An 11,773-nucleotide genomic window follows, 5' to 3' on the forward strand; every position below is an offset into this window, starting at 1 on the left:
TTAACTAAATTTCTCTGGCTCAGCATCAACCGTGTAGAAATAGCATTCCTGTCAGGAAAGCCTAGAACACGTACACCAAGTTCTATATGTTTTTGTCAGCAACGAGTTACCTAAATGTTCATTCATGTCATAATTTTTTCTCAATGACATCAAAAGCGTTCCCAAGAACCTCATTTGATGCTGAAATAGCGACATTAATATGGAATTATTAAAAAAAAGGGTTTCCTAGCAATGAATCATGTTGCCTGACCTCTGAGTAGAAACGCGTATATCGAAAATTGCATGATACATGTAAAAGAATATTTTTGATCGACACATTGCTCTTGATTTCTTAACTGAGAGACATTCACGCGTAATATCGCTTTCAAGAGAAAAATCCGGACTTCGAAATGCTGATGAATTTGTCGTTGCTAATTGGAGTGAATTCGAAACTTATGCTATTGCTATTATTGTTGAACTCTGAATTATTATATTAAATATTCGAATTTTATTGAGATTAATTGAGTAAAACAAGTGTTGGTGCCAAGGCTGAAATGGTAAATCACAATATTCGATGAGAGGTAGACACAGACTGTTGATGTCTATATCTGGCCATTGTTACTTCTGTAGCTTTTTCAAAAATATAATTCCAGTTTTAGTTGTTATTGCATTAACAAATGCCAATTCAAATTTAATTGTTGCCGTCGAACAGCGAATGTAAACAATTGTGATTTCTCTTCCGGTAATAAACTCTGTTCTCACTCAGTAACACAACTCTTCTTTCAGTTCTTTACGCAAAAAAGCATCCCTTTTGTTATCAATCAGCAATATTTCAAATGCAGACTTCTGTTTTGAGGCTTTGTAAGGCTTTGCAGCAGACGAGGTGGCCGAGTGGTTAAGGCGATGGACTGCTAATCCATTGTGCTCTGCACGCGTGGGTTCGAATCCCACTCTCGTCGCTTCAGATACTTTGAGAAATGAGTTAATTATGGAGTTTTAAATAAGGGATCATATTATTTGCCGGTATCAAAATAACTAGGGATCTGTCTTCACTGTTCCTCGCTTTATAGACTTCATTCGATACGATTTTTTGTGACGTCTTCTCTACTCTGTGTAAGAAGTTGTTATCTTCAAACTCACATTGATATCATCTGGGCTCACATTCGAAATCGCTTTTTTGCGACATTGCTGGGCGTAATTTCCCTGCAAAGTCGTTGTCACAATTAATTTACAAATTAAAACTTTACGGCTTCTGAAATTATTTTAAATTTTAAATTCTGAAATTGCCTTCCTTGATTTCACACATTGCTACAATTAAAATGTGGAGCATTGACCGAGGAGAGCGCGGAGAGTGAATCGGAGTTAATGTGTCTCTGTATGATTTAGGCTGGAGTGCTCATTGATCACAGCGAACCAGGTAATGCAGGAGAAGAGGTCAGAGGAAAGGATAAACCAAAGTCGCATATCGATGCAAGATAACGTGCATATAATTCATACCTAACGAGGGACTGAGTAAAAAGCGAGGACATGGTCACTGGGCAGCAACTCACAGAGACTGAAGTAAAATTCGCTAGATACCATGCACTGTCAATTCTGGCTGATCAAATTTGCTCCCCAGCCCTATCCTCATCACGCTCACACTTCTCTTCCATGTAACTGGCTTCTTTACCCTTCCGAACTCACAATGCTCTCTGTTATCCGCTGTTTCCACATCAAGGGCCACCAGACAAGTTAGGATTTTGATTTCCAGGATTAAAAGGACAAGAGTGGAAGAATCGCTGTCGAGAGACAAACGTCACCCTTCACATTGTGTCTAAGACCCACACTGGCCAATCTGCCATGACTAGGAAAACTGCCGACCCACAGGGCTCATGACAAAGATGACAAAGAATGCCACAGAAGAGCAGCATAAATAATAATAAGCCCTAAGACCATTGGCGTGCTTTGCAATTGCTAATTTGCTGCACATTAATCCGGAAAGTATAACTTCATTATTTCCAAGATAACAATTCTGAAAATAATGCTTTGTTGTGTTTGAAAACAGCAGCACACAGCATTTCCTAAGTACATGCAATGTCAAATTACAGCTCATGATTCTCTGAACCATCCGATGCAAACCTTGTGTCGCGCTTCAGCTGTCCTCCCGACGTGAAATGGCTATACCAATTGCAAGTAGTACAGTATTATAGTTATAATTTGTCGTTATAATCTTTGTTTCCGTATTGTTATTTTTGTTGTTAGTGTTGTTATTGTCAATAGTGTAAAGATTGTTCGACCGCGCACCCAGCACTTCGATCACCTGAAAAGGAGAAAATCTGTCCTTTGAACATGGGTCGGTAACCAGAGGACACCGATTTAATATATTTGGCAAAAGAAAAGAAGGGGAGACCTGAAACTGGTTCGGGTCTCCAACGCTCGGCGTGAAATTGTGGTGTAAGTAGATTTAATGAAAGCATTCAAAAGTGAATTAGTTCGGTAACTAAAAAGAAACAAAATTGCATGGATAACTGCCGAGGAGAGGGACTATTTGGTATCTCTTTCAAACAGATGGTAAAAGCATAGCGGCAGGAAGGCTTAATCTGGATTTAAATAATAAATAAAACATAACTTTAAGAATGGAATTAGCAGCAATCTGCGGACAGGTTTCCGTAGTGTAGTGGTTATCACATTCGCCTAACACGCGAAAGGTCCCAGGTTCGAAACCTGGCGGAAACACGTTTTATTTATTTATGGTCCGACTGCATGATTTATCAGCATCGACTCAGAAAGTCGCCGTTTGAATATCGGGGCTGCCGCTCTGGTACAGTACTGGGGCGCTCTCTATGTTCTTGTTGGTGCGTTCTTGAAATCGCATATGCTATCTTGTTGAAATCGCTCGTTCCTACATTCCTGACGGCCTGAAAATTTATTAGATCGAACAAAACAGAGCTATTGACAACTATGAAAAAAAAAGATTAATATTTGGGATCGTCTGGGATTTGAATCGGGGAACTCTCTCATTTCTTGTTCAATGGACAATCCAGAATGACGAGAATCATATTCCAAGAGCAAAGAGCAACTTGATCAATACGTTGCTGCTAATATAAAGGAATACATTGGCAATAGAAAAATTGCGATCATTGTTGATTTCCTGCGCGTTTTTTGAAATTGTTGATATCATCAAATCTAAGGCCCGATAGAGCAAAATGCTAGATCGAAACTACTGGAAAGAGGAATATTGCTGCAAACAAGAATTTTGGAGTTTTTTGTATGATAACACTGCAGCGCTTTCTCTGTAAGTCTTACTTAATTACCCAAACTGAATTGGCCATTAACACCACTGATCTTTGCATAATACGTGCCAAAATCAGTCGGAGTGAGAAACGTAGATGAGCTTCGTAAAAACTGTGGGCTCGTCCGGGAGTTGAACCCGGGACCTCTCGCAGTTTCCTACAGTTGTTAATCCCCGAAGCGAGAATCATACCCCTAGACCAACGAGCCACAAATACGTCATGTAGCTGAAATTTTAATGGATACAATTGGCAATACCATAATGAAGCGGAGTTTGTTCATTTCCTGCACATTTATCAAAATTCGTAATGATACTCAAATCAAATTACATACAAAAAGATCAAGCGATACTCTTTATTCATTGACTCAACGAGTCAGGTAGCCGACAAGCGGCAGAGAATGAACCAACATAAAATTCTGAAACACACATTTCTTGCCGTATTGCCAAAGATTTGCTAAGTTTGCTGGCGATTTCGATTTTAATGTGGAGTTTGAATGTCAGTGCACCTCAGTAAATAGCAGTGTCACGTCGAGTCGGAATTCAAAAGGTGCGACATGCTCCTGCCTTAACGTTCAATATCTTTTGCGGTATGTTGTTTTCACTTAAACGGAAATTAATCAAATTCATGTTTTGTAGAGCATCGGATTGAATGATGATGGATCCACAACCACCAAAGAACTACTCCGCATCCACCATGTTGTCCACAGAGGCAACTCATTTGACTAAACCAAGGAAAGTTGAGGCTCTCAGTGAGTGTCAAACACACCCCCTCGGCAATTCTCGATTAAGTACTGTAATATAATTTGGCCATTTTGAAGAAATATGGCGCAGTCTCTTATATAACGGAAGAAATTACCAATCATCAGCAAACGGTGCAATTGTGTTTGATTTTTAGACAATGACAGCATCTGAAATTAACTGCAGCAGTAACTCACGTATTAAACAGTTGTGCTGATTGACATTGTTCAATATTGTGATACAAAGATTTTGAGAAGACCTCCCAAATGAATGGCCGCTATTAGATATTGAAAAAAATTGTCGTTTGTCCGACCCTGCACGGAAGAGGGAGAGCTTAAGTTTCCGTGTTTTACATTAAAAGTGTTTGATCCAAGCACAATAAGAAAATAAGTGTGTTACGCCTACTAGTCACTAGTTAGTCTTTTGACATTCATCATCAAATAATAACAATAATAATCCTTCGGTTTCATATATAACTTTATCATGTCTTCTAGACGTATCAAAGCGATTGTGATAGTGTTCAGTAAAATAGCTCCTGGCCCCTCTTTTAACCGACATTATCAACCACTTCATATTCACTGGCACTGTTTCCACACTCTATTCCCACCCCACTGTTCCCAGCTATCATCATGCCCTTTCTAAAATAAACCTTCCCATAACCTTTCATTACTCTCTAGCTACAGCTCCGTCTCCAAAACCTCATTCCTCTCCAAAGATCTGGACCAAGACGTCATGCACCAGCTTCGCTCTTTCCGTTCTCGCCATTCCCACCACGAATCCTACCAATTGGGGTTTCACGTAAGCAGCCATCAGCACGATAGCAGCCCTGGTCAAAGTCATCAACGATATTCTTTCCATCGGCTCCCGAGCTCCCTCTACCTCCATTATCTTCGACCCGCAACGGTACGTCATCCACCACATCTGTGCCACGACACATTCCGCATTTACCCACCGCCGTCTCTTGTCACAGGCCACCGAGATCCTCATTCCCGCTTTAGAATATGCAAACCTAAAGCTCGACGGTCTCACCAACTCCTCACTTCCCCTCAGGCGGCAGCGGGCTGAATGCTCAAGCTACGATTCATTCAAAAACCAGTAGCCATATATTCACCCACACCAATCTCGGTTCCACTGGCTCCACATCAATCCGATGATACCTTTCAAGATCCTGGTCCTCAACTTGAAAACCTTGCTCCCCTAATCTCAATGATCTTCAATCATCTATCAACCTGTCCGCTCCTTCCGCTCGGTGGGCTCTGGCCTACTTCAAGTCCAACGGCGGGCCAGCCACAGCATTGGTGTGAGGCCCTTCAGCTTCTCTTGTTCCATGTTTTGGAATTCCATCCCACAGACTCTCAAACAAGCCACCTTTGCTGGGAAATTCACCGGTCCTGTTCCCATCCAACAGCTTAGGTTCTGATCACTGATTATTGTCCAGCGTCCCGGAACGTCCTCCTAAATCTAAACAAATTAAATTTGTTTTTGTTTTTATATGTCTATATGCTTCACAGAATATATTGTGAAGTGTAGTGACATTGTAAATTGTGGGCGAATATACCAAGTTGCTCAGCAACAGTTGCTTAATCAAGGTCCTCATTTAGGCAAATAGATGTTCCAACTGCTTTCCAGCAAATGTCCGTATGTCATGATAAGAAACATGAACCCAACATTGCAGTTGTTTCCCAAACAGAAACAACCTGTTTCAACGCGCCAACCGACATGCGCTTTACAAATACGTTGCAATTACTCTGCTGCAGTTTTCTACAAAATAATGCTGCCTGGTATGGGGCCATTGGGATATTTACACGCTATGAGGTCTAGTTGTTTCAATCTATAAGTTTGCAACATAAGTCTATAATTCTCTTAGACTTTGAGTTAAAGTTGTGTTTACAATTTAAGCTTTTAGGGAGGCAAGGGAGGAAACGAGGCGAGGGACCGTGGGATGGAGGGGCCCTCACCCATGCATTCGTCAACTTAAAGCTTGAATTACGGGAATTCACTCCTAATGAACTCTTCCCTTCACAATCTGCAGATCTTCCAAACATCTGCAGCTCGTGTACTTTCACGTACCAGGCTCAGTGGCTCTATCAATCCCAACCTCTGCTGACTCCACTGGCTCCCCATTCCCCTGAGGAACGGGTTCAAGATGCCCATCCTCATCATCTAGGCAATTAAATATTACGTACGGAAATTGAGTATTCGGGTTTCTTCTTGAAATCCTCCTGTAAAAGAAGTACAAAGCTTATGCTATCATCATAATAATAAACACTTGCAGATATAGCAAATAGTAAATGATGGATTTCATTTCGTTTTTTATCACTGGATCACTGTCACTCGGATATCCATTCCTGTCGTCATCACTATGTCCACACAATGTGCTGCGGTCTAGAAAGGTCAACAGTGTTTGACAGAGTCAGGGCGTTGAGGATTAAATTATGAATTAACGGAAGCATCGATGCTGAAATAAGGGCGATATGGTCAAACAATGCCAATCCGAGACAAGTCAAAGCTATCTTTAAGTTTACACTCCCATGGTATTATACTAACTATGTATTCTTTTTCAAACATAGGAGGAAATTGGGATTAAATATGGGTGTAAATCTTCTACTTGAGGCAGAGGGAATGGCTGGTGTACTAAATAAGTACTTTGAAACTGTCTTCACAACAGGAGAGGATGTAACCAATGCAACAATATCGCAGGCGCGTGAACAGAAATTGGATATGATAAAAATCAACAGAGAGGAGGTACTAAAAGGGCAGTCGGTGCTCAAATTAGGAAAAGCACGTGGTCCGAATGGGGATGCATCCTGGGGTGCTGAGGGAGGTAAGGGTTGAAATAGCGGAGGCTTTGGCCACAAACTTTCAATACTCATTGGACACTGGAGTGGTGCCAGAGGACTTCAAGCTTGCAAATGATACTCCCATGTACAAAAACGACAGAAAGACAAACCTGATAACCACAGGCCGAAAACCTTACTTCAGTAGGGAAACTTCTGGAAACTGCAATTCGGGATAATATAAATTCTCACTGAAAAATATGGTTTAATAAGGGACCGTCGACAAGGATGTATTAACGGCAGATCGCGCATGACAACCCTAATAGAATAGTTTGATGAAGAGGCGAGTTGGAGATTGAATGTACAGCAGACGTTGTTCAACTAGATTTTCGCAAGGCATTGGACACAGTGCCACATAAGACAATTATATGCAACAACAACCACTTGGATTTATATAGTGCCCTCCACACCGGACGTCGTCTCAGAGCGCTTTACAGTAATGGATTCCGGGACCGAGCCAAGGGGAGGCGGATTAAGGTGACCAAAGGCGCGGTCGAAAAGAAAGGTCTTTAGAAGAAACCTGAAAATGGGTAGGGATGCTGCGAGGCGAAGGGAGTGAGGAAGGCATTTCCGGAGCCTCCTGTCAAAGTGGCTGAAGGCACGGCCGCCGAGGGTGGTGCGGACGACTGGGGGGACGAGGAGGAGACCAGAGTGGAGGAACGAAGGCAACGGTTACTGTTCAGAGGACAGAGGAAGTGAGAGATGTCGGGAGGCGCAGTGGAGTGCAGGTGCTTGAATACAAGGGTGAGGAACTTGAAATCGATCCACCCTGGGATAGGCAGCCAGTGCATTTTGGCAAGGACTGGGGAGATCGGGGAGCGGATATTCGTGCGGGTGAGAATGCAGGCGGCAGAGATCTGAATGAGTTTGATTTTTGTTGGATGGTATTGGATGGGAGACTGGCGAGAAGTGCGTTGAAGTAGCCCAGCAGTGAGGTGAGACAAAGGCATGGACCAGGGTTTCAGCGGCTTTTGGGGAGAGGTATTGGCGGAGACGGGCATTGCGTCGGAGTTGGAAGAAGGCGGTCCTGGTGAGGGAATGGATGTCGGGGGTGGAAGGATAATTGGGGGTCGAACTTAACGCCTATGCTGCGTACGGGTTCGGAGAGTTTTAGTAGGAGATCGGGTAGATGGAGGAGTTGAGAGCCGTGAGATTTTGGACGTTGACTAGAGTCGAAAATTATTGCTTCCGTCTTGTCATCGTTCAGCTGAAGCAAGTTTGCGACGAGATGAGCTGGATGAAGGAGGAAAGGCGGTGGAGCAGGATGACTGTGTCGAACGCCGAGAGAGGTCCAGGAGGAAGAGACTCAGGGTGTGCACTGGTCACAGATGGAGAGGATGTCGTTTGTGACATTCACAAGCTCTCTCCTGCAGTCGAAAACCGGACTGGAGGGGTTCGAAGAGGGAATGGGTGTAGAGGTGTGCGCGGATTTGATTGTCAACATCTCGTTCTCGGACTTTGCGACGAAGGGCGGGTTAGAAGTGGGGCGGAAGTGGATGGGCTTTGAGGGATCTGGGAAATTTTTTGAAAAGGGAAGTGATGACAGCAGTTTTGAGGGAGGTATGAATTGATCCGGAGGAGAGGGACGGTTTGTTGGAGTCAGCCAGTAGTGATCGAAAAATATTAATAATAATAATGCTTACATTTGATATAGCGCTTTTCACGTCGGGAGAACGTCCCAAAGCGCTTCACAGAACACACTGTAAATTGAATTGACTGTGTATTTGTATGCGAACGCGGCAGTCAATTGCGCACAGCAATGTCCCACAAACAGTCGTAGATTGAAAATGAGCAATTTAATTATTGTTTTTGGTTTTTGGAGGGATTTCGCCCTGCCTGGAATTGAACTCAGGTCTCTCGCTTGCAAAGCGAATACTCAAAACACTGAGCTGCAGGACTCCACAATGAGCGAAAGAGAGAAAGCGTGAGAGAGAGGGGGGGTGGGGTGTTTTAGAATTTCCAGCCTTTGGTATGAACAGTTGGTGACTCTTATGAGTGCCTTTGTACATTGTGTCTCGTTGTAAAGTGGTTACTATTCTCGCCTGTCGCGTCTGACAACGGAGTTCAATTCCCCGACGGGAAGGTCCTTTTAGTCCCTAGGATTCCTGCAAAGTTACATCCACGGAGATTTAAAGTAAATTAAAATGTTAGTGTGAATCGGAGTACATTGTGTTTGCCATGTGTTTGTGGCGGAGGCGGAATTCTCAGGGAGACAATTTCCTTAAGTTTCCTGTCATTGTTGCAATCTCAGTGCTGGAGACACGGACCCTGTTCATCCAATTTCACACTTTTCTTGGGAGATACTTGTGGGATATTAGTGTTTTGGGCGCTTGTCAGTATTTGGTTCTGAATAGCAATTTTCCAAACAGTTAAGAAGTTGCGTTTCTTAATGGCCAAACACTTCCAGGCTGTATTTTCTGAAGTTTAAAAGAAACAACTGAGGTAACGGAGTTACACAGTCAAAGAGACACACATCGATAGGAAACGCCATCTAATATTCTTCAGGAATTCTGCTTTCCAGAAAGGTCATGTCTGCCTCGTTCGCCAGGCTTCTCATTCCCCAGATTATTTGACTGAGTTTACAATCATCCATTTCCTCCGCACTACGGCGTAGTTCCCACGACTACCAGCAGTCGACGCAACAAACATAATCCATCACATGCGGATCGGTTACGTCTGATTGAGCATTTAGGTTATCAGATAATGTCAAGGACAGTACTTACTCTCATATCTTCCTACCATTTTTAAAACCAATCATTCCTGAATTGGCGGTGCCACGAACACAAAATGCTATGGCCTGTCAAAACCAGATGCTTAGTTTTCATAGCGAATGAATCCACAAAGACAGGATTTATCCTTGTTGCCAGTTCCACAGGAAGCCAGAATTGTTATACACAGACCAGACCAGTATGCAAACACCGGAACTATTATGCAGACACCAGGTCAGTCCCATTCAGTGACCAAATCAGTTTTACTGAGACCAGGCCAGTTACATAGAGCAGACCTGATGCCCTGAAACCAGGCATGTTATACAGAGACCAAATTATACACAGAATGGACCAGCTATGCAGAAACGATGCCAGCTGTAAAGAGTTCAGACCATTTATACAGAGAACGTGTTGCACAGAGAGGAGACCTGTTATAAAGAGAACAGGCCAGTTATACAGACACCAGACTGGCCATACTGTGATAAAGCAATATCGTACAGAGAATAGACGTGTAACGCAGATATGAGGCATGTTAAATAAAGAACACGGCTATGATAGAGAGATTTGGCCTGTTATATACATGGACGACGTCTGTTTTACAGAGACCAGGCCTGTTTTACTCAGAAGAGGTCTGTTATGAGACCAGGCCTGTTACACAGATGCCAGGCGTGTTACACAGTGAGCAGACTTACAACTCAGAGTAAAGCTAGCTCGGATAATTAAGTTATTACAGTACCAGACTTTAAAAGTCACCAATTTAACCGCAATATTATAGTTCAAGTTTCAAGTATCAGTTCGAGCTTTACTGTTTTTGAGGTTTGTGTGGGTTGGTTGGAGTACATACATATGTTCACTCACTTTCTCCCATATATCAAACAGTTGAAATTAAGTATCAGATTAACATTTTTTTTATAACAAACTTATTCATATTTATATTTATATTCATTTTCTTTTTTACAAGTTAAATGTGAGCAGTCGGACATCTGATTAAAACTTATCAGAAACAATGCGTGATACTTTAATGCAGTCAAACTGCAGCGAAACTTGTCTTACGTGGAGTCAAATCCAGATTCACCCGACATCTCATCTGGTCTCCACTTAATCCGTAGTTGATCGGCTTCAAGTCAGCACCTGCACATGCTTTCATGCCCCAGCACATCGCTTTCTTTCTGTTGTCAAATAAGGTACGGAGGCTCCGCAAGGTGGAGCACATATTCATGATAGTTTTACAGGCAATCGCTTAGAACAACAGTGTTATTTAAGACGGAATCAAGATTACTGGCAGAAGCAAAACATTAATCTGTTTGCTGGTGGATATACATCATTCGTATAAATGAAGCCGAGTGTGAGTTCGCTTTTTGATTCTTGCGAGTTCAAACAGAAATATCCCTGGAAAGAAAGAAAGCTTTAATCCTGCTCGATTCGTTACGAGCTCTTGCACAGAGAGAAACCAGCAGTTGAATAACTGTTCTACAACACAATCTGAACAACAGGCAATATAAGGGCCCGGCTAGCTCAGTCGGTAGAGCATGAGACTCTTAATCTCAGGGTCGTGGGTTCGAGCCCCACGTTGGGCGTCTCATTTTAAAATTAAGAAAACAAAACAGTATTCGTGCACATGTCGGCATACAATCACTCTTACAGTTACGTGATACGGCACTGGATCAAATGCATCGACTTCTATTATTAGAAGGAATGAAGAACAGTAGAAGCCGTAGTCGCCATACATTCACGCTTATAATTAAGGCAAACCGTTTATGATATCTTAAAAAAATGTATATGTGGTGTAGAAAACGATACTGCATCAAATTCAGAAAACTAACGTTACAGACATCGGAATGTAATTGCACAAATGTCCATCAATGGAGTATTTGATGTCCCACCGAATCAGATTTGCTTGGAATCAACTTTAAAGTTAACTGCTTTGCACAGCTTTGCTTTGTTGCCTTCATATAAACATTTATCAGAATCCAGGCTATTGTGAGAGATCTGGGCCCGAAGTGTATCGTAAAAGAGCTTCTGTGACTTTTATTAGAAATAAAGAATGTAGTGCATATATTTTACATGCATTGTGCACCCAAACGAAGGGAATCGCCTACAAAGTAGACAGTAAATTTATTTTACATTGGAGTATTTGAAGCGGTTTTAGGCGTCTCGAACAGTGACAAGGCGCTGGATAGTATGCAAGGAATTTTATTATTATAAGTAGTGAAGAAAAATGGACGCCGTTTTAAATACAA

At 42.3% G+C, this 11,773-nt stretch overlaps 4 non-coding genes across 4 annotated transcripts; 3 read left to right on the forward strand and 1 right to left on the reverse strand.

Moving 5' to 3' along the window:
• The first annotated feature begins 856 nt into the window (after nt 1-856).
• trnas-gcu lies at nt 857-938 on the forward strand. Its single transcript has one exon. It is a non-coding gene; the product is annotated as a tRNA-Ser (tRNA).
• Nucleotides 939-2,621: 1,683 nt separating this feature from the next.
• Nucleotides 2,622-2,694, forward strand: trnav-aac. Its single transcript has one exon. It is a non-coding gene; the product is annotated as a tRNA-Val (tRNA).
• Nucleotides 2,695-3,367: 673 nt separating this feature from the next.
• Nucleotides 3,368-3,459, reverse strand: trnap-cgg. The gene is made up of 2 exons: nt 3,424-3,459; nt 3,368-3,403 (listed from the first exon to the last, which is right to left on the reverse strand). It is a non-coding gene; the product is annotated as a tRNA-Pro (tRNA).
• Nucleotides 3,460-11,037: 7,578 nt separating this feature from the next.
• On the forward strand, nt 11,038-11,110 carry trnak-cuu. Its single transcript has one exon. It is a non-coding gene; the product is annotated as a tRNA-Lys (tRNA).
• The last annotated feature ends 663 nt before the right edge of the window (nt 11,111-11,773 follow it).

This window comes from Callorhinchus milii, unplaced genomic scaffold (assembly GCF_018977255.1).
Source record: "Callorhinchus milii isolate IMCB2004 unplaced genomic scaffold, IMCB_Cmil_1.0 Scaffold92, whole genome shotgun sequence".
NCBI lineage: Eukaryota > Metazoa > Chordata > Chondrichthyes > Chimaeriformes > Callorhinchidae > Callorhinchus > Callorhinchus milii.